This window comes from Colius striatus, chromosome 2 (assembly GCF_028858725.1).
Source record: "Colius striatus isolate bColStr4 chromosome 2, bColStr4.1.hap1, whole genome shotgun sequence".
Lineage (NCBI taxonomy): Eukaryota > Metazoa > Chordata > Aves > Coliiformes > Coliidae > Colius > Colius striatus.
In genome coordinates this window covers 16679920-16704440 of record NC_084760.1, presented here as the reverse complement: position 1 = coordinate 16704440, position 24521 = coordinate 16679920, and the positions used below count along the sequence as shown (strand labels likewise).

General features: G+C 41.7%; 1 protein-coding gene across 2 annotated transcripts in view; it reads left to right on the top strand.

The window, feature by feature from the left end:
* The first annotated feature begins 20319 nt into the window (after positions 1-20319).
* FAM135A (family with sequence similarity 135 member A) overlaps positions 20320-24521 on the top strand; it is an 89255-nt gene continuing 85053 nt past the window's right edge. The window contains exon 1 of one of the 2 annotated variants that reach the window (XM_061989856.1): positions 20320-20760. The gene's annotated coding sequence lies outside the window, so the exon portion shown is untranslated. Of the gene's footprint in view, positions 20761-21539; positions 21668-24521 lie in introns of those variants that run through there. The other variant, XM_061989857.1, reaches the window with a different exon arrangement.

The following is a 24521-nucleotide window of genomic DNA, read 5'->3' as shown; positions in this document are numbered from 1 at the left end:
GTTTGTTATGTTTTGGGGTTTTATGGTTATGTTTTAGTTAGTATTGGATTAAAGTATTTTCTGTTCTCTTCCCCAAGCCGAGTAGCCTGGTCTGTTTTGTCCTGGAACATAAGCGGCAATTAAGCTCTCCCTGTCCTTTGGCAATTCTCAGTCTTTGGTACTTGAAGCTAATCGTGGTCTTTTGTTCCCTGATGGGTCTAAACCAGGACAATTACTTACATGGGTAATGAAAATAGCATGAAAAGATACTTCTACCTATGAATAGTCCATTGGATAGTATGGAACCACATTTTCCTTTACCAATCTATGGTAAACTCTTTCTGAAATATCCTGTATAGTAAACAGTTTCAGAAGCTTCAAAAACATCTAAATGAGAAATGGGAAAACTCAACGATTTAGAAAAGGAAAGTAATGGTCAGAAATTACTCGAATTACTTAATTGATCAACAAACATAACAAAATCTTCAACTGCATATATCATGATCCCTACTTCAAATTCCATTATATAATCCAGTCAACAAATCTTAAAATATGTGCATGGTCAAGATTAGCAGATGGCCATTTTTCTCTACTCAGAAAATGCCTTAAAAAGCTAGTCTCTGAATAGCAGTTGGCAGGAAAAATATGCAGATGGCAGAAGTAACTTTAATATACATCCATTACTGATATTAAATTAAATGAGATAGATAATTACACAGCATAATCACCAATGATTAATTACAAACAACAGAGACAAACATATATATTTCATATGCTAGTTTTTAAAGTGGATTGCTGAGGCTGCTAGGCATTGAATAAAAAGATTAAATCACAAATTAGATATGCTGTTGGCAAAAACAAAACCAAGGGAAAAAATCCATAACTAGTCAATCAGCTGCTCAATAAAATAAGCATCTCTTGCACTGTGCCCTGAAGAGCATTAGTCTGTTACTCTGATGGCCTGTCAAGAAGAGTGATTTGCTTCAGCTGAAAAGAAATCTGCGTGGGTCACACAGCATTCAAGCTTAGGAACTAGTCAGAAGACTATCTAAACAAACCCAAATTGCCTTTTCCAGGGCAAATGCTATCATCATTGAAATATAGTCAGTCTGCTTTACATTTGGATCCCTTTCCCCTCAGACAAACACAAGATAATTAGTATTGCGTACCTTATGGACACAATGAAGAACTTGATGATCACATCAGAGAGCTGAAGTACCTTTAGGCTACTGTTGCATCCTTCTCAGCTTGGACTACGAAGACATGGCAGTAATTCCTAACACTGTTCAAAACAGTCGTGGAGGCCATTAAGCTACAAGTTGCATTCTGGGCTATTATATCATCCACAGCACTATATCTGCACTGCAGAGCAAACAGACTTCCATCCTTTACCTCAGACAACTGGCCTCCACATCAACACTGTTTATGCCAACATCACACACTTCTTTAGGGTTCTCAGCTTCCTTCTCCAGGCTACTGTTAGTGGTCTCAGAGCTTCTGTGTCCCTCTGAACCTTTAATGTGATGAAGTTTTTTCCCCAGGATTACTGAGTCTACACACAGACTAAACACAACGTCAGCATCTAGGCAATGCTTCAGTTAAAATTATTTACTTTTCTGATGAGAGGTTTGTAAACATGGAGGGACAATAGTAACAACCCAGAGGGCACGTATTTAAAACATATTAGAAGGGAAAATAATGTCCAAAAAAAGAAAAAGCCTAGTACAGTGCAGCTATAACCGTTTCTGTGCATTATTGTTAGCAAATTCCCTACACGTTTAGCTAAAGTATCAGGAACAGAGGCAATAATAGATTCTGTATGACACATTTTAATCTTTTCATTTATCATCAGTCCTAAATAACATCACAATCCCAATTTCATGCCATGTTCTCTACATTCTTATTGAAATAAACCTTAATAGAGAACAAAGGAAAACATGAATGGGAAAAAACAGTGTCTTTCACTAACCTTTCACTAGAGGAAGGTTCAAAACAATATACTAAACAATGCCACGTTTTCTTTTCCTGTAAGCATGTTCAGCTTTCCCTGCAACAAGCAAACATTAACTATACTCATGAAAATGTGTCTTAACTGCTTTATTTATAATATCAAATGACTTATCTGTGGCACAGTAATTACTGTAGTAGCTGAACAGAGCATAAGAAATGGCAGCTTCACCTTAGTGTGTTCAACACTGCATTGATGAGTGATATGTATTGCAGCCCAAGTCCATTTCAACTGCTTACTCACAGCTTTCTAATTACCCGACTCAATTATTCATACTGTTCTTGTAGCTACATATTGCAGTCTCTGACTATCAACAATTTTTCCTATCCTGATACCACAGGAGTCATGAGTCTGATTTTAGGATTCTTCTTTCAAATAAAACTGTAAAAAGTAGAGGTATGGATGAAGACAACACACCTGGGAGATGCCAACAGAAAAAGATAACTCAGATACAAAGACATACAGTGTTTACTTGCCTACTGACAATGTATTCTTCCTACGAGAAAATCAGGTTTCAGTCATTGTAACACTAGCAATCAAAACTTTCTAAAGAGTAATGATTGCTAAGCAACTCTCCATTGTTTTTTGAATGACCATAGAGGACAGGCAAGGTACCTGAGGACTGGAGGAAGGCAAATGTCACTCCAGTCTTCAAAAAGGGCAGGAAGGACAACCCAGGAAACTACAGGCCGGTCAGCCTCACCTACATCCCTGGAAAAGTGGTGGAACAACTCATCCTGAATGTTATCACTGAACATGTGAAGGAAAAGGTGGTTATCAGGAGGAGTCAATGTGGATTCACCAAGGGGAAATCCTGTTTGACCAACCCGATAGCCTTCTATGAGTGCATAACCAGCTGGCTAGATGAGGGGAGAGCAGCGGATGTCATCTACCTTGACTTCAGCAAGGCTTTTGGCACTGTCTCCCATAACATCCTCATCAGAAAGCTGAAGCAATGTGGCTTGGATGAGTGGACAGTGAGGTGGATCGAGAGCTGGCTGAATGACAGAGCCCAGAGGGTGGTGATCAATGGCACAGAATCGAGTTGGAGGCCAGTGGAGTTCCACAGGGATCGACTCTGGGGCCAGTCTTGTTCAACATCCTCATCAACGACCTGGATGAGGGAACTGAAGGTACCCTCAGCAAGTTTCCTGATGACACCAAAATGGGAGGACTGGCTGATTCCCCAGAAGGCTGTGCTGCCATTCAGTGGGATCTCAACCAGCTTGAGAGTTGCGCAGAGAGGAACCTCATGAGGTTCAAAGGACAAGTGCAGAGTCCTGCATCTGGGAAGGAACAACCCCATGCACCAGCACAGGCTGGGGACTGACCTGCTGGAGAGCAGCTCTGCAGAGAGAGACCTGGGAGTGCTGGTTGACAATAAACTGAACATGAGCCAGCAATGTGCCCTTGTGGCCAAGAAGGCCAATGGCATCCTGGGATGCATCAAGAAGAGTGGGGCCAGCAGGTCGAGGGAGATTCTGCTCCCCCTCTCCTTTGCCCTGGTGAGGCCTCATCTGGAGTCCTGTGTCCAGCTCTGGGCTCCCCAGCTCAAGAGGGACAGAGAACTTCTGGAGAGAGTCGAGCGCAGGGCCACCAAAATGATCAGGGGTATGGAACATCTTTCATATGAGGAAAGGCTGCGGGAACTTGGGCTGTTTAGTCTGGAGAAGAGAAGACTGAGGGGAGATCTTATTAACATTTATAAATATCTGAAGGATGGGTGTCAGGAGGTTGGGACATCCCTTTTTTCTATAGTAGCTAGCAACAGGACAAGGGGTAATGGGATGAAGCTGGAACACAAAAAGTTGCACTTAAATATAAGGAAAAACTTCTTTACTGTAAGTAGGGTGAGGGAGCCCTGGCACAGGCTGCTCAGGGAAGTTGTGGAGGCTTCTCTTCTGGATATTTTCAAAACCCAACTGGACACGTTCCTAAGCAACCTGATCTAGGTGGATCTGCTTCTGCAGAGGGGTTGGACTAGATTATTTCTAAAGGTCCCTTCCAACCCTACCATTCTGTAAATCTGTGATTCTAAGGTTAAGATATGACCTTACTTCAGTCTAATAAATTTTGGGGGTTTTTATCTGTAGATTCCAGGACTACCTATTTTGAAATAATGGCTTTCCAGAACATTTGATGCATTTGGAAAACAGTGAAATATCTCTGCTTTTTCAAATTACCACGTGCCATAGCCATTTTTTCTATTATCTGCCATCAGAATACTCAGATTCCCTAAAATTTTTTTCCTTGAGAAACATCAGGAACATTGAATGGACTCAGACTAATCAGGAGAGTGAGATTAAATCACCTTCACAAGGTTGGCAGGACTCTAGTTTTGAAGGAAGACATCAGCTCAGAATTTCAAAATGTCTGGCTTGTAGAACAATTTTACTCTAAAATACCAGATTAATAAGTTTTTATGTGATTTCAGTGGATTTCATCTGGCCAACCACACCTGTGGCTTATAGCAGTACTGCATAAGATTAATTGCACACAAATTACATTTTTTGGTGTATTATTGTCTTGAGCCAATTTGTTCAACTGACAGATGACAGGAAAACAAAATTGAGAATATGGAGAGAAGAAACATGGAGAATCCCTGAACTGTATTATCTTTCTGACATTTTAAGGCAAGATATATCTGTGAAATCTGAGTTTCATGGACGTTACAGCAGCTTTGCAATTTACCTTCATCTCCATGATTGGTGGGGACAAAGCATGTTACCAAACAAATTTATTTTTCAAAGAGTGATTTATTTTTTGTATTTTTTGTGTCTCAGCACCAAGGAGGCACAAATTGTGCCCACGGACCTGAATCAAAAATGTGTGTGTTTGTCTTGAGAATAAAATACATTTGAGGAGATTCAACATCCAGACTTATGTAAACTGTCTCTGCATATTATCTCTATGACATCTTTATATAGTTTTGCCTCAAAAATTTATAATAGACACAAATTCTCATTACAAGTTTTATTAAATAGGATGTTCTTTGTGACAGATAACCAGTTTCACTAAAGGTCATTATTTTCTGCAGAAACAGCAGTGATGAAGTGTAATTTTAAAAAGTCAGAATTAAATCATTATGAGTTAACCTTAGCCATCCAGAACTTTGATGTAAGAACTCAATTAGGAAAGTGCATTGATTTCATCATACTTTTCATACTCAAAATGGCAAAGGTATGCTCTGAACTGTATATTATCTGAAGGCTTGATTACTTGGTTGTCAATAATTGTATCACTCATTGGGAAATAAACTTCTCTGACAGTTAACTTTACTCCATTTGCTTTTTAAAGTGAGACATGACTTAGCTAAGGCAAATACAAGAATCCAAAGTAGGAAGCATATGGAATTAATTATTTACTGTGTGAAAATACATTTACATTAAACTGCATCAGACCAGATCCACTGAGGTTTTTAAACAGCTACTGGCTATTGCTGTGGATGATGCCATTTCTGGATTCATGTGCTCCGTTGTATGAGATGACTATGTTCTGTCCTGTGCTCTGCTTGCTCTCTGTGCTTGCTCCCCTGTGATGATCTGTGAAGAGATACCCTCACACTTCACTCAGAAGTTCAAGTTTAGCAATGACTGTTAAACAGTTTAAGCTAACAGTTCAAGACACAACATTATTTGGACTAATAAAAACATGCAGTGATAACAATATATTACTTAAGCTAACTCATGTCACTGCAAATGATTGAGAAGTCCCCACGTGAACTATTGTTGCTGAGCATAGCAATTTCCTGCACAGAGAGGTTTTGGAAAGGATGCATACCCAGAGCTAAGCTTTTATGTATTCTTCAGGGTTAATCATGGATAGGTCATACTCTGGCTAAATCACATCTTTCTGTGATGATGTTCCCATCTAGACATGAAGTGCTTTGATCATACAAACACTGACAACATTATGCAAGAGCTATGTCTGAGCTGGCTCCTAACGTGAAGAGCAGAGCACAAATCCTAACATGCTCAGGGTTCCTCTGTACTGGATGCCTAACCATGCTGTATCCAAGCTAGTTTCTGCTGCTTTGACCTGTCTAGTCTTGTTTAGCAAATGGAGGCTGAATCCAGGAGAAACTGGGCTGAAGACCTGCTGACAGCATAGATAAAATTTCATCACTGGATTTGGTTGCAACACATACTTTGTTTGGGGTAATATTTTCATCATGATAAAACAATGACATTTGGTACCAGAGTAGTCTGTAGTCTGTAGTAGGCCCATTGTAGTGGGCCTGGATAAACAATTTTTTGAAAAAACTCCCTATCAGGTTCCAAACAAACTGCATTCTATTAATTTCACTGTTCATTGGTAATCAGCAAACAGTTTCTCTTTCCTAAGCAATTAAGGGGAAAAAAGTGATTGGAAAATACCATTTTTCTGTCACTCTAAGGTGTTTGTTCATAGGTGGACATGATAGAGGGGAAACATTGCACATGTGATCTTAAAAATATTACCTCTAATATGTATGTATCAAATGATAAGCATTAATAAACTGTCTCAACTAAGTAAATTGGGTGTGTTTCAACCCTTTTAATCTCACTTCCCACTTGATTAAAGACCTTCAGTTTTCATGGTGATGCATGCTGTCCAAGTTGGAGGCCTGATTGCCAGTTCAGAGCTCCTTGCTGCAGCGCTGTGCCTCACAATCTGAGAGGTGCAGAACTAATGAGCTGTTTTCCAGTAATATTTAGACACATCATAGCACATTATTGCAATATAAATATTTCCTGTTATGCTGAACAATGTAGACACGTAGAGTGTCAAAAAAAAGAACAGATGTGCTGATTCTTCTTTTCCAAAGTGCTGATCCTACATTCATCCCTCTGAGGGAGAGGCTGGTGGTGCACTACCACAGCCTATTTGGAGACTGTCAATAATTTAAATGCAGTCAGAGTCCAGATAAGGTAAGAAAACGGGCAGAGTCATGCTTCTAGTTGCTGCTTTGCAAATCAGGAAGCAGAATCTGTTGTTCAAAAAGCAATTCAAGTGAAAAGGAAAAACTAGAACAGGTATGGTCAGGTCCCAGAATTATGGCATCTGACTGAGCTCAAGTGCCAAACTCATTAATTGGACATGGTCTCAAAGGTGCTGCATGGCACCCAGCAATTTCTGCACTGCTTCATCCTGCCACCATTCAGCTTCTCACAGGACCGTTGTGGGTCAGAAAATCAGGCCCAGTTTTTACTTAGAGAAATACAGGAGGACATATATTAGAACAGACCAAAGATACACATCGTTGAATATATTGCTCTAGATTTTCATCTATACTCAGTGCTTCAAAGCTATCTTTAAAGAACTCGGACTACACTTATCCAACTTAGTAGTATTTTTGGTCAAATTTGTTCCTGATACTGTGAGGTTTGCGGATTTTAAAATCAATTTGAGTTTCTGAAAATCTATGCACTCTTTGCATTCATAAAATAAACTTTTTTTCCTGTTAGTGGAGACCAACCTCCATAGCAGAAGTAATTCAAAATACACTGTGATCATGATCCATAAGAAAAAATATACAATCATTAAAATAACCCATAAAAAGTGAGAAATGCAGTGCATGTAGTAATTTCTGTATGTTTTATATAACTGTTTAACATACAAAACATTCAGACAAGCTTTGCCATGTATTAAAAACAAACAGCAAAGCTGGAAAATGCCATCTGATGAAATATGACTGCCAGATCTTAGGCATATTAATAAAAATGCAATTTATATTGGAAAATATGATGATATGCAATAGTTTGGGTTTATCATTAGAAGCTGACAAACACAGTCACCCAGTAGAGGTGAGGCTGCCCAGCCCCGTATCCCCAGGGACTGCCAGTAGCAGCGTTAAGCACATAGGCCCAACAGGCTGGTGCCAGGGAACTAATGAGACTGACCATCGCTGCCTACCTTGCCAGCAAGACGCACACCTGCCCATGGCCCAGGACCTCATGATAGCATAGGGAGGTGACCAGTGCATGGGGCTGGGGGCTGCCCCAGTGCCCCCAGCTGCCCTGCTCCTGGCTGGGGTGGTGGGACAGGCCTTGGCTGCCAGGCCCTGCCCTGACAGACCCTGCAGGAACCCCCCCGCTGCTCCCAAGGGAGGGACCTCATGGGGAGGCCAGGGCAGGAGCTCCATTTCCATGACTTGACAATGAGCCTCCCACCCACCACCACTTCTCTATGCCTCACTTTGTGATGGTGAGCCTTTAAGCTGCCACTCAAAGCCAAGGAACACCATAAAGCAGGACAACTGCAGTGAGACACTCTGCGAGCCTCAGTTTTGTTCAAGCAGTGCTGCAACTCCACAAGTACAATGACAAAGCTATTAAGGCTTACAAAATATCCTGTTAATTCCAATTATTCGTGGGTCATCCATATTTTCATAGCACTATACTGGGGAATATTTGGATTACTTCATTTTACCTACAGCACAGTCTTCTTTCCTTTTTCCACTAAGCCTTAAACCTTGACATTTCCAGTTCAAATGCCACATTTTTTTAAAAGGCCACTGAAATCCTTCCTGCATGTTGTATGTGTGCATGCACGTTTATCCATGACAACATGGTGTCAGAGGGAAAGAATTACGTAACTGGTACTTCAGCAGGTATTTCGATGCCTTGGCTTAGCCAAGTGAAATGCCAAGGTGTTACAGCTGACACTACTGATCTTGCTTAATGCTTATAGTTTTTGTTGTACCTTTTCTGATCTTTATGTCCTGTCTTACCTTCTGGTATTGCTCATGAAGTCATGACAATCTCCCTTTCTGCTTGCAGTACATCCTGTTTCTGGCCTTTGTGTTATGGATGTTAGCTGGAAGCAGCAATTTCCAAAGATTCAAAACCTGGGAAAAAGGTTCCTGTGGCACACAATACTTTATATTGTTAAAATTAGTTAATATTGTTAAACCTCCAACATTTTAAAAGCTCAGAATTGGTAATTTAAGCTTTTGTGCTTTCCTTCCTACCCTATATTTCCAAATATAACAGCCAATAAAGAGGCTGAGAGGCATTAAGATCTATCAGCCAAATTTTCCACAGGAAAAGAAACCAAAGTACTTGATCAATTTGCAAGGAGCAGATATCAAAAGATGAACTGAGCAGGAAACAGAGGCAGAAGAAAAGAAACACCTTACAGAAGAACGAAATCTCTGCACCCTAAATGATTGCTGGATATACATATTTTGGTCTGTGTTCTCCTTTCTTTTGTAATCCTTGTGTTCTTCACTCCAAAGTGAAGAGGATTTCCACAGTAGGACTAAAGAGAGCATCAGTTCTGAAAATAAAGGGACTGAAAACCTCCCCTTCCTTCTCTCCATCCCTTCCTGCCTCAGAAGACATTCTTGTGTTATATCGGAGTACGATTCTGACAACTGGCCTCCCTCTCAGTGTTTAACTGAAAATGTCATTTTGAATCATAGAATCATAGGATTGTTTTATCTGGAAGAGACCTTTAAGATCATTGAGTTCAGCCTATCAACCACTAGGCCATTTCCCTAAGCGCAACATTCACCCATCTCTTAAACATCTCCAGGGACGGTGACTCCAGCACCACCCAGGGCAGCCCGTTCCAATGGCTGACAACCCTTTTAGCAAAGAAATTCCTCCTCATATCCAGCCTGAACCTCCCCTGGCACAACTTGAGGCAGTTTCCTCCTGTTCTATTGTTTGTTACTAGGGATTTAACACTAACTGAAGATTATTTAAGACATGGTGGCCTGATCCACTCTACAGGGAGGATGACATTAATGTAAGGTCAGTGATCAACATCAGCACTCTGTATCTGCATTTGGCTGTAACATACAATTCAGCTAAAAGAGTTGCATGTTCTCTAACCCACTGTTCAGTGCCTTGCTCTAGGTTAACACTTGTGCAGTGCTCTTAACCAATGTACCATCAGCATTAAAACATGAAATAGTCTAAGACTTGGAAACATTTCCCAGAACAACTCAAGCTGATGTGGCAGGGAAGGCACACTGAAGATCTCCATTTTTCTGTCTTTCATTCTTTTCTTTTGAAAATGGGATATGAGCAGCAGTGGGGCCCTGTCACTTCAGCAATGCTGAAACTTTTGGGTGGCTTAACCATTGTGCCAAACACTGCTCAGCAATGTGTTGCTTTCACTCTGTAGAGCCTGGCAAAACAGAAAGAAATGAATTGGCCATGAATTGAGTGTTGGCAACTCAATCATTGGCCCAGCAGCCACAGATGTTTTCAAGGCAGCTTATGCAGTGCTGTTCACAGGCACAGTCAAAACCTGAAATATTCCCCAGACAGTTTTCTTTAATTGAGTTTAAATGGAAGGGTTATTGACTGAATGCATATGTAATACCAGATATGAAACAAGCAAGCACATTAATAGAAAAAAAAAACCTTATTCAAAGACTTGTGGGTTCCTGTTCTGTGCAAATGGATTACCGGGATACAAGATGCCTTCATTATCCAGAGATGTGTTATTATGTGCATGCCAGTATTTTGTTCTCTCTTAACAGCGTCATAAATGGTGTGTCCATGCCAACCCTGGTTTTAGGCGACCCGAAGTACCATCTGCTGCCTTGATTGCAGACGCCTTGTCCTGACATGTGCCAGCAGGACAAGTGGCAGCATAATGGTGCTTGGAGCAGCATGGTAGAATATCATCCCGGCTGACTGACAACAAAAAGGGCTGCTCGCTTTCTTGTTTGAATGCTGGGCATGTTTTCCTCCTCACAATATCTTTGCAAACAAGGAAACAGCTTTGCAGCTGTCAAATACTTAAGGCTGTCAAAGGTGGATTGTCTGTCTCAGCAAAGATGATAAGGAACACCCTACATGTTTAAACTCTCAGACTTAGCGGTAACACGTTGAAGTTCAGTCAGTGAGATTCATTGGTTCACTGGTGCGCTGGGCTTGTATTTAATTTCAGCATCTTTGCAGGTGTTTAATGAGAGCAAAAGATCTGTCCCACTGTGGTGAAAAATTATGAAAATGTTATGCCTATCTGTGTCATATTCTGGTTTTCCATTATTTTGACCTTGTTCTTTGAAGCATGTCACTAACATTGAAGGAACCGATCCCATTGCACATGAACCTGATAGAGAAAAATGAAGTACGAAAAGGTATAACGTAATTCTCCACTCACAGCACACAGCCATAACTGAGAATGACATTTATCTAAAACAGAATCCCTTGTGCTAGCTGAAACTTCAAGATGGTAAATTTCTGCATATTGTTAAATTTTTTAATAGAGTTGTTTTCCCAACTGGAAAGTTAATTATTAACGATCTGTAAATTATCTTTCAAAATATAAATTACTGTAATGATAGGATCTAGATCTCGCAGGAAGAGCAGTAAGTAGTTGTATTAAATCCTTCTCAATATGGTGCAACATTATAAATACTGTGCTGTTCAGATATGAGCATGGAGGTAAGATGTTACTTAAGAAGGGAAACCAGCCACCTGTGCAGGCAAAAGCCTCCCATGTTTTCTCATATAACTAGATATTGAGTTGCAGTGACAGTGAGACACTTTCTGTATCAAAGAAACTCAGGAATGCATTAGAATTGTTGATGATCCAAGAGCTGTGATTTATTAATTTCCAGGAACAGGATGAGTATGAGCAGCAGTTATGGGATAATGTCTTAATACCTCAAGTACGGAAATGTCTCCAAGGACCATTACAGTAAGCCATGCATTGCTAGGGTATGCTCCATGAAGCTATTTATTTTTGCATTAATGCTTTCCATTAAAAGATACTATTGCATTCAACCACAGACTGCTGCCAGTTTGCAGGAAAGTTTTCCCATCACCACTGTAAGCAGAATAATAGCATGAGCAGGAGAAAAAGGCTGAGTGGTGCTGGCCTATATCATGGGGAAATATCCTTTGCCCATTGCTGCAGCAGCAGGGGATTGTAGGATAAAGCCTATGCAAAAGTTTCACATTCTTTGTAGGAGATAATAAATGTTAGCCTATCAGTTCATGTGGTGATGATCATTTTCCCCTTCTTCTCTCCTTCAAGCTCACTTACGTTCTTCCTTGTCCAAACTGAGGAAGAGATCATTTGAACTGAGATTGACCTGATCAGCCTTTTTGGAGAACTGCATGGAAGGAGAGGTTGGGACATATCATTGGGGACATCCCACTTTTGAACATGCATTCTTCAATAAATAAGGATCATTGCTCACAGCACTCTAACGTCTGTGTCCTGGTTCAAACTGCTGAGGCTACACGGGGTCTCTAAAGGTGTATCTACAAGCAGCAGTCCTGAGGGTGACACATTATTGTTAATATGGTGCAAATTAGGAATATTAGCCCCAGCAAATCAGCAAATTAGACCCAGCAGTGCTATCTCACAGATCACTGCACTGCATCAGTAAATCACAGAAGGTTGGAAGGGACCTTGAAAGATCATCTAGTCCAACCCCAATAGCATGGCTGTGTCTGTATATTCCAATTATTGATATTCTAATACTTTGCATCCTCTTTACATAAATCTTGTGCTCATATCTAGTTGCCTTGGCACCGTTATAAGCCCCTGAGTGTGTAGACCTAATAATGGACAATTCAATATTGCACTTTGAAGAATCAAAACCATGTTTTCTTTCTCCCTTTGGTCCGAAGTCATATCTTTGGGTAATTTTACATCGTATTATTCCTGGGTCCCTATACAAGTGCACAGGATGGATATACAATAACTTGTGAAAAAATACCGTTTTGATCTGATTTTTAAATCTGCTGATTTGATTTAGCAATGGCAGGATAAGCCTTTTTAGTGTCTGGCTTATGAACAATGGTAGGCAAGCATTCAGAAAAAGAACTGTTAATGCAGAGTAAATGATGAAGAAGACTAACTGCATAATGTCTGCAAAGAAATTAACACCTCTAGAAACACCTGGATGTAACAGCCTGTTTGTGCAATCTGCATCTTATCCTGAGGTACTGAAACTTGCAGAAACCCCTCTGGTTCATTTATCCCCTTCTACATATTCGCTGAAACATTAGTGGCAGTCTGCTTTGGATCTGTACTAACAGTAAAAAAAGACACCTGATGCTGGCTCTGTTGCTCTAGATAGGGAGTAGGATGGCGAGAGCCAAGATATTGCCTGTTTCAGCATCACCTACTATGGTGAAAATGTAAAGTGATGCTTTGACTCAATGTCTGGTTAACTACCAACAGGCTGAAAACCAGTTATACTTATTATTTTGTCTAAACAACAGCAAAAGTCATAATCTTGCCTCAAACTTTTTTGCTTACCTGCAAAAATATCTTATTTTTCCCATAGTTCCAGTTCAATCATCCAAAAGATCTGGCAATTCAAAAAAATAAATTCATTCATGAATGAGTTTCATTTGCTTTGTGGCTTTCTCAGCTTTTGAGGCTCATGTTAACCAATCTGTTTTTACAAATCTAAGAGCAGAGACTTGGTTTACTAAGAATTGACACTACCTTAGAGAAATTTGGAAGTAGACCATCTGTAGTAATAATTAAAGTATTTGTACCCTCAGATACAACTTCCCTTTCTTCTCATAATGACACTTAATGCTACGCAAAGTCCAGAGACCTTTAAAACTTTTCTTCTCACACAGTAACCCTGAAAAAGACAATATTTAACTGGAACACCTCTTTATTTTCACTGAGTGTTGACACACCTGCCTGATGCCAGAAAAAAAAGGTGTCTCTTCTGATTTAGTTGTTTCAGGATGACACTACATCTGTGAATTTCCATTTTCATACCTTTCAAATTGTTGTGATCATGAGAATTTCAGAACTAGAAATTGTTTCTCTCTGAAGACGTGATTTTTTAATACAAAGTATAGGTACAGCCATGGCAGATTTAAATAAGTGACCTGACGGTCCTGAAATCATGTGACATGATTTGAATTCTACAAGGATGCTTTTTTTTTCTTAACATTTGAGGCTGTAAACTTGACAGTTGCTTTGAAAAACAACAAAAAACCATGAGGATGTCTTAGTGAATTTCATATTTTAACTTAATATAAAAGATGGCAATTTAAGTTAAAAATCATTCATAGACGTTTGTATATAAAACCTCATTTTGCCACATTTTGAAATCAACAATATCATATATTTGAGATTATCTACATAATATATTTCTAACCTCATGCTTTAGAAACGTCACTGTTGGCTGAAAGAAGTTAGACACTAAAAAGGTACATAAAGCTTTTAACGCATTTCCACTAGCAGAGCTGCATTTTTAGGACATCAAGTAATTGACCGAGGCCTATGCTTTACTTCACCCTCAAATCTCAAGACCAGGCCTGAGGGCATACGTGACTGTTTAAGTCTTTAACAAACATGGAGCAAAGGACTGAGAAAAACATGGGTGAGTCCCTAAAGGTTTTACTTTTCTTCATGCTTGTTACACCATACCTCTCTCTCCTTCCTCTTCTCAAGCTTATTATGAGAGTCAAGAGCTCATTTCAACCATCAATCACATACTGTAGAGTAAATCCATATGGAGCTCTCAGAAGTACATACTCTCATTTTAAAAAGAATAACAGTAAATCTTATACTACATAATCAGACAGAGGTTTGGGAAAGATACCGTACACAAAAGACAATGACAAATAGCAACACAAAAAGTCGGAGAAAAGCATTCAGTTGAATATTTAAACTATTGCATTTAGGTTTGGTCTTAATTAACGATTTTCACTTTTATTTCAGAAGCAAAATCAAACAATATATTAATCAATCTCAGAAATGATAGCCAAATTAAGAAAAACAATCAGCACAAAAAAAGAACAGCTCCAGAGAAGCTAAGTATATGACTGGCAAAAATCAACTAACAGTGAGCTCAGATAAAATTGCAAGCAAATACAAGAGACAAAATCTGCCAAAATACCATGGAATTGGTAATGAAGACAAAACTATTAATGGTGATCTCATTTGATACTGAATGCAAATTAAGAAATGTGAGGCATCTGACTTGTTTGCACAGTTGGACCCATCAGTACATGCAGTGGTGCCTCTTTACCTGGCACCAGTGGGATTATACCTCAAATACTGTGGTTTCCTCCATATGACTATTACAGAAAATTGGAAAGAATTCGGAGACCATCATGGGTAGAGCTGATAGTCCTAAACTTGTGCAGCTTAACATCATAGTGATTTCTAGTGGGAACATCAGTATCTGTAGTGCTCACTACAGATAGTAACAAGACAATTATTAATACTAAGTGCAACCTGAGGCAAAGCTAAATGTGATTTGAGTATGAGGAAATATTAAAGTGGGACCTGCTATGCTATGGAATATCTTTCCAACAGCCAGATCCATAAGCTTCAAGGTAGAAAACCTTTGCAAATGCTTCCTGCACAGCTGGGTGTTATCAGGATCCAGCCTCAGGTGGGACTGAGACAGAGTGGGAAATTTCAATGTAGGGTGCAGCTGGGGCCAGAAACATGAGAGCTATATCCATGTAGAATCACAGAATCATCACAGAATGGTAGGGTTAGAAGGGACCTTTAGAGATCATCTAGTCCAATCTCCCTGTTCCTCCCAGGACAGGGCCAGTGAATGACCTGAGGAAAAATGTTTTCAGACATTTTGTGCAATCCTGCCAACAGGGCACTTACATTCTCATCTCATCTAGAAGAACTTGCTCTGAAAGTACTGCTGTTACCTTCTGGAAGGTGTAATTAGTTTCTAATGCTGTTCTTCCAAAAAGGATGAGACATGAAATTGTTAGATGTCAATATGATTATTAAGCAGTAGTGCATTGAGATAGTGAGGTTTGATACATTATAATTTGCTAAATAGCAATAACAGGTAATGCAAAAGTCTTTTCTGTAGCCTCTCTTGGCACTGGAGTTTTTAAAGCACATCCTCGAGTAGATCACCTAGCTACAAGATTCTGAATTATTTTTCTACATCTCCTTCTCTCGTTGGCTTTTATTTGATGAACAATAACACATGGTGTGACCTTGACTACTATAGTTCTGATTACACTTGTAAACAAAAGCAAAACTAAATGCACTTTGCTCTGTAGAATGTCTTCTTCAGCACTCCTGACTACAGGTATTTTGTTTCGACATCCTATGGATCATATTTCTTCCACATCCTCATTTCTTCTGGTTTTGAAGGATAATTACATGGTATATTACAAAACCTTATTTTAATACAGGCCTCACATTGCTGTCTTGTGGTTTCTCTCCTTCCCTTTTCCTTTTTGAAGGTACTTCCACATTTGGATCACTTCCTCTCCTTCTCCCTTTACCACTTCAACTTCTTATTAATTGATCTCATTGCCTTAAGTCTGTTCCTATCTTTACTTGCATATTTTCAACACCTAACCTCTGCCCATTCATTTAATCCTGTATTCAGACACTTGGACACTTCCTAAAGGTCCCTTATTTAAAAATACAGTGCGTCTAAACCTAAACTCCTGCTGCCGCCTCTGAAACCACTGACTACAGCAGTGGTCTGAAGGGTTCCCTATGTCACTGTTAGTAAATAGTGTGTTAAAAAAACAAGTTCCTCATTTTTGCATCATTGTAACAGCATGCAAGCTGAACGTAGCTACAGCACAGAGTCTCCATTTTGAGCAGCTTTTAGAGAGCCTCTGCTGATAAGCGTAGGCTGACCCTGTAAATTCCGTAGCCCCATTTTTACATCACTAGTTCGTTATCTGTACGTGATTCTTCATCTTTCACTTTGCAATGCCCAAATAACAGAAAAACTCATTATTTGTCATATGAGGAAACAATTGTGACTGTTAAAAAGCAGCTTTTAACCAATCTTCTGTTAATCCTATAAATACAGATTTATTATACATTATTATATACATTTATTACATAATAAATACATAAATTTATTATGTAATAAAGTTTAAAAGCTAGTTTTAGATTGCACTGATCAAATTCTTTGAAGTAAAAAAAACCATTGCAATTGTAATGCTTTCTGGTTCAGTGTCATGCCAGTTTAATTATGATTTTGTAATTATATCTTCTAATGAAAACTTTGCAATCCCTTCCAGTTTGCAACAGTGTCTTTTCGTTCACTGTTTTCAACACACAGTTATCAAAATGTTCTCAAGATGTAATTAGTTGCTATGTCTTCTTGTGATTAAAGCCACTGCAGAGGATGTTTCACACAAATCTGTTATCCGAAAATGAACATGCTTAGTGCCGTGCATGTATCCTATGTCTGGATATTCATTTGGGGCACGTGGCCAAATCTGGCAGTTGTCTAGAATTTTATTTTCATTGAGCAATCAGTTGAATGTTCATTCATCATTTTTCCATATTTTGACAGCAAAGCAGCACAATCAACAGCTGCTTCTCTGACAGGAATCATTCCTTCACTCATACTTACTCAATTTTAAATCCTAGACACTGTAATACATGAACCATCCCAGTGATAGAATACTGACTCAAAATTTGGCACTTTACCATCCTATTCTATGTCCAATATTTTCCTTCTTCAGTATTTTTTCTGACATTCAACCTTTCTTTTTGTCCACCTGTAGAGATTTCTCAGAAAAACTGTTTATTTACTCCAGACTCTTGTTGAATGGCCTCCTGACCCATTTGTGCACACCGTTACCGAGTCTCCTTGCCCAAATATCCATTGTGTTTTCGTCTCCCAGGAATCAAGATTAAGCTTCACACAATTTTTCCAAGACTAATGTAGCTCTGCTCTGCCTCACTGGCCCTTTACAACATCACTCTTCTCCCACAGTGTGCTTGCTATACTACACATTGGAGCAAAGTTGAGAGATCCTCAGCTCAGAGCTGCTCTGAAGCTGGAAGCAGTGCAGTTGTTTTTGTGTGGTGTCGCATCTGGGCTCCCAGTCCTTCTCAGTTCAGCTGCTACACGACTTTTGTTTCCTTGTCTGCATGAGCTTGGCACTAGCTGGAGGGTACAGACAAATATTAGTTTGAGCCATGCAGACATATCCATAAATCAGTAAACTATTTTTTTAACAAAATCCTGGACTAGTAAAAATGCTCAGCAATATGAGCTTGGGGTTTAATTTAGTTTCCTATGGGAAAGAGAGCTTTGGCAGAATACAAATTGCAGGAGTGGGCTTCTAGGGTCTACTGTAATATACTCAAGCAATGAATTCTAGGCCTCTCTATGCTAGTTAACAGTAAAGATAATCCATAACTTCTCAACAGGCATCTCTAAACTGTAATGCTTATCAGTGTATCTGGTCTTGAATGGGCTACCCATTTAGTGGCAGGTTTTTTATGTAGAGTACACAATTTTTTAAAATCTCCTGGAAATAAGGGCAGCTTTGCAGAGAGACTGAGAAGGCTGCTGTTCCAGAAGATTATCTTCATTCAGGAGGTCTATCACACCATCTTTCTTTACATAAAAAATAACACGGAAGCGCCGGAAAGCAGGGAGGTCAGTGGACACTGTCCTCTAAAACTGTACTCACCGCCCCATGTAAAAGAAGGGCATGGGCAGCAGTTGGACTGATTGATGATAGCACTTCACAAGTGGATTTTGGTGAGGGAGCAAATTAGATCTCTCTAATGGGAGCTCTGCCATTTATGGGAACAAGCTGCCAAATTTCTCTTTGTATCAGGGGAAAAGACAGTTGCCAAGAGATGCTTCCTCCATTTGATGGGAAAGAAGCCTGCAAGACACATTTTCCTAATAGCAGAAGTCCAGGCAAGGTTCTGGAAAGATAAAATAATGAGCCAGACAAGTATTTATCTGTGCAAATATATAAAGCCCATCCAAACTGTCAGCCTGATCTTAAGATTATTCAGAAACAAAAATCCAGAACATCTTCAACAAAATCTGGGTCTTGAGGGCCACAGGCACAACCTGGTGCTAGGCATCTTTTAGTACAAAACTGCTGTCCTTCTGAGACAAATTTGAGGTGTGTTGTATTTTGGCACGGTGGGTCCTTTCACCAGCTACATATAAACTGCTCCAGCACTTTTTTGGTATGCAATAACTGACTCTGTGGGATCACAAAACAGTTATTCAAGCCTATGCAGAAATAATCGAGGGTAACAAAGCAAAAATGGCAGCCACGTATTTTCAGGCTTGAGGATCAATACCGAAACTTTCAAAGCTGCCTTTCTAAAAAGCCTCGAGACACTCACATGGTCCTGATAAATCTGACTCATGTTCTGTTTAAATCATTAATCTCCCATGAACTGAGATTTCTTTTACAAAAATTAAATTCCCAGATAGCCACGCATTCAGCCTGCAGTAACTTTCTGCTGACAGTGATCAGTACAACCTCAATCAGACTTTACAAACAGGTGCCAAGAACTCACAAGGGTATGTCTCACAAAGCTACATGGCAATTGGCTTGTCAGCCCTCTCTCATTTATCCCAACCCACCATCACTCAGATTTCCTGCTTTCACACTCTTCGCTGTCTGCCTGCATTTTTGGATGCTAAATCAATTGGTGACAAAATTACTGAAAGGATCCTACCCAGAGACTAACACACCAAATTTAACACTGCTGGCCTGAAAGCAGCCTAAACTGAAAGCAAATCTACTGCTTTGTAACTCCTCTTTCTGCAGAACAGCTACAGGCTTAGGTTTGGCTTTCAGACCGAGAGCCCACGTTGGAGTCTAAAAAACTGTCTTTATGCAAGTTTTCTTCACACCCAAGATTTTTTTTTCAGATAAAGACAAGCAGAGGGAAGGGGAAGAATAGGATATTTTTTTTTTTTCCCAGACAGCCAATCATATTGTTTTCAGTAGTTCTCTGAACCAACTAATTTTCAAGCTTTGCATTGCACTCATTAATGAGACTGTAGTACCCAGCATCGCTCCTCCTCAGTTTAAAAGACTGTCAGTTTTATTACTGTCTCTTACAGACAACTTCCTTGAATTTTGCTATCATGTACTGCTAAAATGTCTTACTCCACCAACGCGAACTTTTTCCCCATAAAGGCTTAAAAGCAGCTCATTCTCTCTAGTCCCGCACCCGGGCAGGTGTCCCGCAGCTAGGTTCATCTCCCCGCTGTCCCCCACTGCCTCCACGCACAGGCTTGTGGAGCCGAGTCCGGCGGCTGCCCGAGGCTTGCCTGGCCAGGCCAGGGCGGGGAGGGGGTTCCGGGAGGGCACTGCTGGCTGCGGTGGAGTCGCCGGCGGGACGGAAGCCTCTTCTGCCTTACACAGTGCGCCATGAAGGGGGCTCTGGGGCAACGGGGCTGGGGGTGGAAGGCAGCCAGGGACAGGCTCGGGTGGGTCAAGTCGCCTTCACCCTCTCTCCTGCCCGCGGCTCTCCCTGCCTTGGCCTGGCCTGGCCGCCGCCCCCGGGGCTCCCGGCCTTTCCCCTCCGCCGCCGCCCGCTCAGGGCCGCCTCAACCCGGCCCCGCGGAGGCGCAGGAGGAGCCCAAGCCGCGGCTCGGCCCGGCGGGGCAGCAGGGGGAGCGCCAGCCCGAGCCGGGGCTTCGGCTGCCAACCGCCGCCGCGGGAGCCGCGCGGGCGACTCCCCAGAGCCGGAGGCGGCGCGGAAAGCCCAGTGTAGAAGCCGGGGATGCGGCGACCGCGGGCTTCGCCGCCGCCGGCCTCTGCCTAGCCTTGGTGCAGCCAGCCCGGTGGCAGCTGCCAGGCTCCGGTGCCGGAGAGCAGGAAGCAGCGCTCGGCCGCCGCGGCCGGCTCCCGGCGCTCCCCCCCCCTTTCCCCTCCCCGCCCAGTGCAGAGCGGGCGCCGGCGGCACGGGCCACTACGGGAGCAGCAGGCGCTGGCGTCGGATGCCTGCGCTACGCCATCCCGGTGCTGCCGCGGCCTGGACTCCGCGGGGAGCGCGGGCGAGGAGACGGCGGGCGATCGGCGGGCAGCAGCGGCTGCTCCTTTGTGTCCCAGGTCGGTGCCGGGAAGAGGCGATGAGGCAAGGGGCGGTAGGGGAGAGCGGCGGGGCGGGCCGGGACGCGCCGCCGCGGAGCTGGGGCTGGTGGGCGCCAAACGCGTCCCTCCGTGCCCGGCCTGTGCCTGCCGCGGTCATGACGGGCGGAAGACTTGTTTGTATGGGGCGAACTCCCCCCCCGCTCCCCCCGCTCCCGGCAGGAAAGCTCTACAAACCTCGCGGCAGCCTGGCCCCGGGGGCGGTGAGGCAGGGCGAGGGGTTGGCGAGCGCCCGCCCGGGGGGCTCAGCTGCCTCCGCCGCGGACAGAGGTTTCCCCGCCGCCCCTCGGCTGCCGCCGCTTGCCGCCGGCCGGGGAGGTGGTTTGTCTGTGGGGAAGTTTTTTGCTCGGGCAGCGTTTCGCTGCCGTTGCTGATTGTATATTGCTGTGAGGCGGCGCCGAAAATAGGTCATGAATAACGTCCCCCTCGTCTCCTCCGTGAAGTGGCCGAGTACCGGCCGCGGTGCTGAGGCAGTTAGAGGCGCCGCAGCCTTTTCCCTCCTTTCTTTCCTGAGAAATACCGGATTCTCCCCGGGTTTGAAACGCTGCTTGGGGTTCAAGTTACTTATTTATGTCTTGGTGCGGTGTGGAAAGTTGCTGGCCGAGCGTTAGGAATAGCTCCTAGCTATTTCCTGGTGCGTGGAGGGCGGCGCTGGCGGCTCCCCTCCCGCCCGGCCCGGCACTGCTCGCTCCGGCCGAGCCCGTCCTCCCCCAGACGCCGGCCGTGGGTTGCAGCAGCTTGCACGGCGGGGCATCGCTGTTAGGCGGTGCGTGCTTTCAGCAGATGCCCCTAACTCCTGTGACCATCCATAGGATATCATTAGGGGTGAATTAACCTTAGGACGCTTGCGGCAGAATTTGCATGATCAGTAAGCGCTCTGGTGGAAATAATATTTCCTTTCTATCTTGTGTTATTTTAAGCAATGTTTTCAATTGAAGTTCTTTGAAAACTTTATGTAATGGTTATATGTTGCAGGTATACCACTTTGAAGACAAAGTGCCTAACATAATGGATTAAAAAATATATATAATCGGGGGGATTTATGATCATATTAATATTCTAACTAAAGAGTTGTTTATGCTGAAGTGTTTAAGTACACTTTCCCTTTCTCCTGGTTGCAGTGGATTTTTCTGATTGAAAGACAAACTTCTATTTGAAGTCTTGCATTTTAAGTGGACATAATTGTCTGTTTTGTTTTACCAGATTTTGCTTTGTTTTTGAAGGAATTCAGTCAATTAGCTTAATATTGTCATACAAACCGACAAAGCCTGAGCTGAAATCCACATACACTGTGTCTTAGTTTGCTACTAGCAAGTAGGAAATGCTACTGGTGTGACCTTTATTATTCTGGAAGGGAATATATTACCCTTTTGTCCATAAAAAAAAAAATTCCTTAGCATTTTGATTGTCAAGAAATAACTACTTGACCCTTGCTGCAGGATAACCACCATGGTCCAGACTTGGTTCAGTAATACTGTGTTTTGTGGAAACAAAATGACTTTTTCAGAATGAAAGAGTTCTGGGTTTTGGAGGAGCAGATTAAGTACTCCAGCTAGTTTTCATTGTTCTGTTTAATAACTGATTGCCTATTAGAACTGAACACGCTGTTTTGTAGGAAGTGAACCATATTCTTTGCAAATAGTTTCAGTGAATGAAACACAGAATCCTCATCTTGCTCTCTTTCTTCCATGTGACTGTGCCAGTAGTCACAGTCTGAGTACCTGCATTTCGTATGTCAGAGCACAGCTATAAATTTTCATCTAGATTTTCCTTGGATGGACCAACTTGTTTTCCTTTTGCTGCCTCTCAGTTTTTCCCCTGTAAGTAGCATAAGTCAATTCAACTTTCCTTCAGTAATCAGTAAAAATCACAAAATACATATTCACGCTCATTCTTTGGAATGGTTCAAACTCCTCTTACATGAAATACAGTGGTGCAAAATTTTAAAGAGTTGACTGATATAATATGTGAAAATACTAGTTTTATTCTTAAGTGTTAGTAAGATTGATTTGTTACCTTCACTTTTATATTCATTACAACTGGCCTGGGTAAAGTTTGGCATGAATAGTCATCAGTTACAGTAACGTGTACACAGCAACCAAAATCTTTTCCAAACTGCAGTTTTCCAAATGTATTGTAAAATCCAAGACATTTGTTAATCCAATTTGGTTCCATTGCTGTAAAATTTAGTTCCAAGTCGAGCAAAACCTCAAAAATATCACCTCAGGTTTAGTTCAGATTTCAGAAGCACTAAGCTTCTTTTCTGAAGCCCAAAGGATGGATGTGAAACTGTTACCTGGCACTTCAATTTTGTGGTTCTAACGTTTCCCATGGAAGTAGCTGGGTTCCAAAGGTAGCTAAGTATTCGGATTGTCTCTTGCATTTTTATCCCATTTAAATTAATGAATATAGTTCCCAAGCAGGGAGAGATGTGAAAATGAAGATCCATTGCTCTCTCTAGTGTTCCCTCTTGACTTTGCTAGTCAATTCTTCACTGAGGAAGACTGACAAGTTCTGGTGGACTTGATTGTTGTGGTTTTAAGATGATGTGAACACCCTGTGACAGGATGTTTCTGTCGGTATCTCAGCTCTCACTAGGTTTCAGTCTGATGTTGTGGTGCGAGCTTCTCAGAGTGGTGGAAGTGATTAGGGTGAGATATGTATACCACAGCCGTCTGGCTGTGGAGATGAGTAGGAGAGCAAATTCTGGCAGAGTGAGGTGGATTACCGTGAGTGGCAGGGTTTTTGGACTACTGCAGGTAGAGATATGGGAGCTCTATCTAAACACTGACTCCCGTGCTGTTACTTTGTTTCTTTGATGAGAACCGAGCTGTCTACACCAACCTAGGAGGCAGGAACCTAAATGTTTATTAATATAATTCTGACAGTACAGGTGCCTCTGTCTTTTTGTCTGGATGCAGTCCTGAACAAATGTGAAAGTTAAACTGCTACCAAAGATGGACCTCAGTGTGAGAATGACAGTAAATAGTTGTGAGTTCTTGTTACTGTTGACCTTGTTTCAATGTTACAGATAAAGACCAATGCTTCTTGTTCTTGCTTACTAAATGATGCTTTATGTCTTCTGCCTGGAAACCCTTTTGTTCTTTCTCAGCCCCCAATCCCTGCAGACTACAAGATACATTTGGCAGATTGTACCCTCTCATTAACCAAGGTGGAACAGTTGCATTTTGGTTGTGTGTAGTTTTCTCCCTCCTTTTTTCTTCTGTGTGGAAAAATACAGTCTTACTAGTGCTATAATTTTCATGATAGGATAGATGAGTAGGATCTGCATATTGATCAGCAATTGTTCATGATGGCTGTTTGTTTTGCCTGACTGCTCCTGTATATCAGGTATCTCTGATAGACCATCAGCTCAGAGAGCTTGTAGCTAAAATTCTTGTGAGGTACTGGCACAATCAATTCTCTTTTGGTTAAACTACGAGCTATAACTTAATGTTTCTTGAGTTGTGAATTATTAAATATTTTTCTCTCCTAGTGAAAAAGCTTGGAAAATGTGATTTATAATTATTTTTTAAACAAAAAGTTTGTTTATAAAGCAACCTTTGAATGCTGTATATGTAGGATATGGGATCCTATATAGAAACCTTCAAGTCATGGAATTGTGGGATCTTAAGGGTTGGAAGGAACCTCAAAAGATCATCTAGTCCAACCCCCATGCCAGAGCAGGACCACCTAGAATAGGTCACACAGGAACTCGTCCA